Here is a 7,123-nt window from a genome sequence, read left to right on the forward strand (position 1 = left end):
CCCCTGCTCTGCACCATGTGAACCCCATTCCACCAGTTGGACCTCCTCTCATTCAGAACTCAATTAATACTTCTTCGCTGTCTAGAACTCATGGTCAGCATAGAAGCACATCAGCCTCTGCTGGATCAAGTAAAACACAAACAACTGTCTCCAACAGGATCGTCACTTCTGGGCACAGGAATGCTTATCTTACCACGTGTGGCACTGACAAGAAAATGGTTAAACATTTAGACCACTGCAATCCAGATAGAGATAGTGCTGGTCTCCATCGCAGGACCCCAACTTCTAGTTCTAGTTTTCAAATAAAAACTCAAAGAAATTCACCCGTCCAAGCAGCCCATCTATCATCTCATCGTGCTATCCACAGCCCGGGCAGGGAGTGTGATTTATCACCACAGACGGCGAGAAACAGCAGCCTTGCCCCGAGTTCAAGAAACATCAATATTATCCCTTCAGCTGTTCCTGCTCTCAGCCCTCTCTGTGATGCAGGCAGTTACAGCAGCAATAGTGCTGACCATTCTGTGTCAACAACAGGAAAATCAACGACACAAAATGGGCCACAGAATAGCACCCGTGGAGGTAGTTCAGTGTCAACAACAGTGCAGACACATAATGACAGGAAAAGTACTACTGAGAGTTTTCATTCTTATGTTACAGAGAAACATTCAGTCTTGTCTGAAACTGGGCGCCCTCCTGCACAAAATTGCACCATGAAGAGAAACAATGGAATTTACAGAAATAAAAATGGTCATCTTAGGGAGGATGTCAGCCACCAGCAGAGGCTAAGTAGCCACTGCTTGACAAACCGCTCCTCATGTCATCCAGAAAGTAGTGGTACCCATCCAAAGCCTATACAAATAAATGGACAATTCTTCACTTCCCCAAAAAGACCACTTGAGGGCACTACAAGTCAGCCAAAAAGAGTCCAAGAGGCACAGAAAGAGCAGGAGTTTCTCAACAGGTTTTTTCAGCCAGTTCCTCCTGCAAGAGTGCCAACTTGAAGTCAGCCACTGACCAGACAGCTGGGGTTAAATAAAGGAGATAACCTGGGAGGGCTGTAGTGGGGGAAAAAAAAGGAAGGGATGACCTTATTAAAGAATGTAAGTGTTTGGGGTTGTCTTTTAAGAGATTGTAAGCTGTTGATGGACATAGTGGATCTTATAGACATTTCTAATAAAGATTTTTACCACTTTCTACGTTGTGATGAGGAATAATAGAAGCTTGATTATATTTGGGAGCATGATGAATTGACAGTTGCATAAATTCAGTGTATATGGACAAAAATAGATGGAACAGCTTTCTAGTCCTTTCCTGTGCATAAAGCGTGAATTAAAATTAACTTGAACTCTCAGTTATCTACAGACAAGGACAGTGACCTATGTTAAGTAATTTTGCAGTGTCTAAATATTTGATTGAAATAAATGTGTCGTTAAAAATGACAAATAACTACTATGCCTCTACAAACAATCAAGTAAAAGTGTTTCAATTACTGAGGGTCCCTCATTGTCATTGCCTGTTTTTGGCAATGACAGTATCTCTCTCTGAGGTTCTTATTTTCAATAGGCTTTTCTCCACGCAAGACATTATGACATGTCATAATGTGCTGCGAAAAAGGTCTACCTTATTGATAGTGTTGGCAAGCGTTTCCCAACCTTTTTTGCTTGTGACCCCATGAAAAGAAGAATGTCCACTCATATGTCTACCAGTTGTGACAATTTTTTCCCTTGTTTTATGTTAATACTTTTGCTGAAGAAGTAAAATTATCCATTCATTTACAAGAAAAAACAAAGATTACAGGAAAATTTTTAAAAAACAAAACAAAAACCCCCACTAGTTTTAAGTGCAGAATTAACTTGGCAAACTCCTACTTTATTTCTGTTTCCCATCAAAGTAAGGAGGGGTCCACCAAGGAGGAGACGTCACCCTGACAGCCTTCCTGCACCTGCACTCTAATTACCAGCTAACTGTCCGCCATGTTGACGTCAAGTGTGATTGGCTGTTGTAGCTAATGTTCTCCAGGCTTCAGCTAGCTTGTAGACGATGTTTGAAACACCACAAGGTAAATTTGTCAACCTTAAAAAAATAAATAAATAAATGTGTAACTGCTGCAAGCCTGTCATTAACGAAAAAGGACTTTTTTGTGTCTAAACTGGCTACTCTAGCTTTAGTGAACTTTTTATTTGCCATATTTTATAACAAGGTTAAGCTACCGTTGGCCATAAAAACTTCCTGACAGACTTTGATATGTGGACTACCATGATAACTTTTTAGGCCATGAAGGTCAACAACGTCTTAATAATTCAATTTTAGCTAGTTTATGGTACAACCCACATAAACCCAGTTAATCTTTATCAGACAGCCATTAAGACTTAGCTAACGGTTAAGCTAATGTTACCGTTAGTGACAGGATGCTGTGACGGTTAATGTCACGGAAAAGGACGGTTTCATACTTCTCCACCATAATGAATCTCTGTTTTAAAAATTAAATAAGGAAAGTTGTATGAATAATTATATGAACTATCAGTTTATTATGTAACTTGTCATATTGTATCAGTCTTTTAGTGGGGTGGACTCCAATGTACTCCAAAACAATGACGTTACCATTAATTACTGCCGCAAAACGTCCCTCAAGTAACTTAAAGGGTGCTGATGAGTTATGGATGAAGATGTTGGTCTGAGAGAGGGAGAGAGACATTTCTGCTCCTCTAGGATGTAATATGATCATCATCCACGAGTCTAACATCTTGCTTCCTGTTTGGCTTGCTGCTAGGCTTCATTTCCATTGGTTTCGTTTTCCTGAAACTTAGCCACACCCAACACCAAGACCAAGAAAACAAACTGACACATTCACAACTATTGTGGCGGACCTTCGGACGCACATTAAGGTATGATTGTGCTCTTTATTTTTTTTTATCTATCACCAAATGATTAGAATAGATTACATTGGATTGTATTGTTAGATTTCTCTGAAATGTGTCGTGTGTCACAAGCATACTCTGCTTCTCATACTGCAGAAGTGCAGAGCAACATATCAAAGATTCAAAAGACAATATTTTCCAAATAAAACATGAGTGATCTGAATTAATGCTACCAGCTGGAGTCCGGATTATTGTTTTATAAGCAGCTTGAAATCCTGAGTCAGACATCTGGCTCGTAATATTTTGTAGGGGTGGGAATCTTTGGGAATCTCACGATTTGATTCAGTTCCAATTCTTTGGTGTTTTGTTCGATTCAGAATCGATTCTCGATTGAATGAGTAGAAAAGGTAACACTATTTTCAGTCTCTTGCTCCGATATACTGTGTGCTGAACCATTCAATGGCGTCCTTAGTCCACTGAAATACGATATGAAATATAACTGGCAGATAAGATAAATGGTCCACAGCCTAAAAAGTTAAGTGCATTAACTAACTAATTAATTAATTAAGGTGAAAGCATCTTACAGTCTATTGCCGTATGAGAATAACAAAATGAGGGGGAGGCAGAGTGCTCTGCTGTGTATTAATGTCATAAATCCAGCAGTGGAGAGCAGCCTCTCTGCTGCACTGTTAGCTCTGGGGAATGACATTATTGTACAAGATGCTGAGCGGTGCAGGGTTTTTGAGGTGAAACAGACTGAGCACTGAGTTATTTTCTTCACCTCAGAGTTGGTTTAAGTTGTTGGTGCTGCATTGTGTGTTGGTCAGCCAGTCTCATTTGTTACTGCTGGAGTTCGCTGCTCTGCTCCGCTAACGTTAGTTTCTGAGTGACAGCATAGAAAGTTCTCAATATACTTCACATTCATCTCGCAAAGGTAATTATTATAATCATTAAATCAAAAAAAATACTTGAAACCGCTGCCTTTTGTGAAGATGAACCCTAGCGTGTGTGCGCTGTTGACTGTCCGGACGCTGCTGCCTCGCAGTTGAATTTGGCCTTTTTGTTCCATTGACATCACTGACATTTAGAAAATCGATTTTTGACATTTGTGAATCAATGCGGAATCGCCCAGCTTCGCATCATGATGCAACTTGGAAACCATTTCCCCCCCACCCCTAATATTTTGATATCTCATTTTTATATTAAGATATTTTTCAGTTGAGTAGGGTTGGGTATCATTCAAAAAATTTTGATACTGGTACTGATACCTTGACTTAGATACCAGTTCCTGAACGATACCAATTATATAAAATCCATTTTAACAAAAAGAAAATTACATTACAGTACAAATTTTTAGTTTTATTTTTTGGCTTCTTGGCATTTTTACACACTCAAAGCAGTTTCATAACATAAAAAATGTAAACCTATTTACTACAATCCTTTTCACACTGTTTCACACCATCAAGCTTATCTTAGCATGACGAACAATTCAACCCATAATGTTAGCTAATGAAGTCTGGATGTGGCACCCAGAATGTGCTGTGACTGTAATGACATTACAAAGTCACCAACCAGCAAAACACGCTAGTTCTAACTTTGGTTAGTTTTAAAGAGAAAGTGTCTTGAGTGTCTCCGTACAGCTAGCTACAGCATAGTGTAAATGGTTTTTATCACTTTGCTTTGTGACAGTTTTGTGGACTGTATTGTCTGTTAATGCTAGATGGGTTAATAGCTCAAAACATAGTAAGTGGAGGCAGAAGCAGCGGCGTCTACAGAGGCTTCATCAGTAACAGGAGGTTGAACCAAAACATGTAGGCTAACCTGCAGGTAAGATAAGATGAAGCTGTATTAAAATATCAAATATGATGATATTGCCTATCACTTGACATCAAAACAGCAGTGGTTCGGCAGCTGGCGAACAGCTGCTAACATAGCAAAGCAGTCGCTGTGTGACCATAACACTGAACATAGGAGCCCACAGCTAACGTTAGCCAAGCCTCATAAGACGCTGAACCACCGCTGTTTTGATGTCAAACAATAGACAGTATCATCATCTTCGATATTTGAATACAGCTTCATCTTGTATTACCTGCAGGTTACGTGTTTTGGTCCAACCTCCTGTTACTGATGAAGCCGTTGCAGATGCTCTTGCTACCTCTTTGATACCTAGCAGGAGTGGAGCTGTCTTGAACATCTGGCTGTAGCTTCTAACATAAACAACAATGGCAATTTGGTACCGAATGACAAGATTTTTTTTTGATACTTGATAGTATCGAAGCAATTCGGTCTGTGCCACAAAAGTTCAGTACCCAGCCCTGCAGTTGAGACAGTCTTACATCATAACAGACAGTTGTGCCAAGTTGTGATCCCATACTGCATAACCCTCTGTATTGTAGACTGGAAAAATAATAGAGTTTCTGCATTTGTTCCAAGTGACCATAATCTCTTGAGAAAATAGATTTTCTGTTGCAGATGCAACCTGCTGTGTTAGCATACTCCAAGATAAGTTAGTATTCACAAAAGTACATATAAGACAGCTTGTTTTAACTGAGTTACCGTGACTTATTCTGTTTTTTTCCATTTACAAGTGTATGTTTTTCTTGTATTGTCCAATGGCCATCTGTGACAAATGCAAGGGAGAGATGACAAATAAAATCTCCTGATGTCTTTTGTTTAGATGGAAGCAATATTCAACCTACTTCAGCAGCACAGACTGGAGTCATACTACAACCAGTTTCTCCAGTTGGGGGTAAAAGATGAAAGAGATTTCCTGGATGGTGTAACAGATGAAGATCTAAACAACATAGGTAAGAGTGTTAATTACTTGAAAAAATGAAATTTTGTAGACCATAAAAAACACAAATTAATGAATGATATATTTATGTGGGAGTGAGGAAAATTTTGAATCTGTGTAAACTGCCTCTTAAAACCATAGACTGTAAAATATATAACAACTAGTGTTTTTTCTTCTTCTTCCTCTCTGATGTATTATTAGTAATTTAACCAGCAATTCAACTAACAACCCTCAACACACTGAGTTACCAGAAATTTCATTCATTTAAGAAATGTCTTAACTGTTTAAAATTTTAACTGTTCACACTGTCAGAGGTGTTAAACTGTCTGGCAGGTTGTAGTCGACACCTTTCAATGTAACACTGTCCAGTCCAACACCACCAAAATGTAGAGTCTCAACATGTACAGTACATAAATGAATATTCTTTAACAACTCAAATATTGTGTGGTTGTTGTATTGCTGAGAACTGAATTTTGTTCAATCAGACAAAAAAATCTGGATTTCAACAAATCAACTTAATCAATTCAAATCTAGTTAGGCTACCTTTCAAAGTTTTTGCAAGGGCCATGCCAAAACATGCAGTAGCTCTGGATATGTATAAACATCAGTATGTACAAAATGGTTTCTATAATCACTGAGTTCTTCAAAACATAACCTTTTCTACCTGTGAGATGACGGTTATTTTTAAATGATCTTATCAATAAATAGAGAATAACACTTTTATTTCGAGAGATAATGAGAACATGTTAGAATATGTTCAAATTGTTTTTTGTCTCTGTTATGCGCAGCAATGATTGTTTTTCAAAGGTCGTTCCTAAATTGTCTTAACTATCCCAGCAGCCAGTGGTGTGCGCTTCACATATGCTTTTCATATGATTGATAGTACAGTAATTATTAATGTATCCAGTGTTGTTATGTATGTTTCAAAGAATAACTCAGTTAGTTATTAAATATAAGTCTTTCAAATTAAACAACCACTATCCACTCTATGGATCAGACCCGGAACAGGAAAGGATCCGGCACAAAGAGGCTTTTAATTAATCAAATGACATGTTTTAGTTACTGTATGCCTACATTTCTACAGGTTTAAGTCATGTGGAAAAGAATCGTTTTTCAAGTATGAAAAACTTCATTCAAAGACTCAGATCTCCAGAGCGGCAGGTTCAAACCTTGACACCTGTGCAAAAATCAGTGGAGTCATTTTCTCTGCAGTACACATACCCCAAATGTCCTCAACCAAAAGAGATGAAAGGTATGAGAATCACAGCTTTTATGGTCTTTTTTTATTATCAACTTGGGCCATTTCATTGAATTGTTGATCATAAAGTATAAGGATAGTTTACCTACAAGTGATTGTGAGCAGGGAAGCACTTTATACTGCTGCCAAACTGTGACCTGACAAATACCACTGTGAATATTATTAGCACAAATGAGATGTTTTTAAATTTTAAATTTACAGATATTGATCCAG

At 38.2% G+C, this 7,123-nt stretch overlaps 1 protein-coding gene across 6 annotated transcripts in view; it reads left to right on the top strand.

Moving 5' to 3' along the window:
• Positions 1-1,013: 1,013 nt before the first annotated feature.
• Positions 1,014-7,123, top strand: part of LOC122993329 — a 21,462-nt gene continuing 15,352 nt past the window's right edge. For 2 of the 6 annotated variants that reach the window (XM_044367399.1, XM_044367404.1), the window contains exons 1-5: positions 1,014-2,059; positions 2,771-2,885; positions 5,536-5,665; positions 6,737-6,904; positions 7,112-7,123. The exon at positions 7,112-7,123 is cut by the window's right edge and continues 126 nt beyond it. The gene's annotated coding sequence lies outside the window, so the exon portion shown is untranslated. Of the gene's footprint in view, positions 2,060-2,770; positions 2,886-3,686; positions 3,793-4,433; positions 4,458-4,749; positions 5,159-5,390; positions 5,416-5,535; positions 5,666-6,736; positions 6,905-7,111 lie in introns of those variants that run through there. The other 4 variants (XM_044367400.1, XM_044367402.1, XM_044367401.1 and 1 more) reach the window with 4 other exon arrangements.

The sequence above is a fragment of the Thunnus albacares genome, chromosome 12 (assembly GCF_914725855.1).
Source record: "Thunnus albacares chromosome 12, fThuAlb1.1, whole genome shotgun sequence".
Lineage (NCBI taxonomy): Eukaryota > Metazoa > Chordata > Actinopteri > Scombriformes > Scombridae > Thunnus > Thunnus albacares.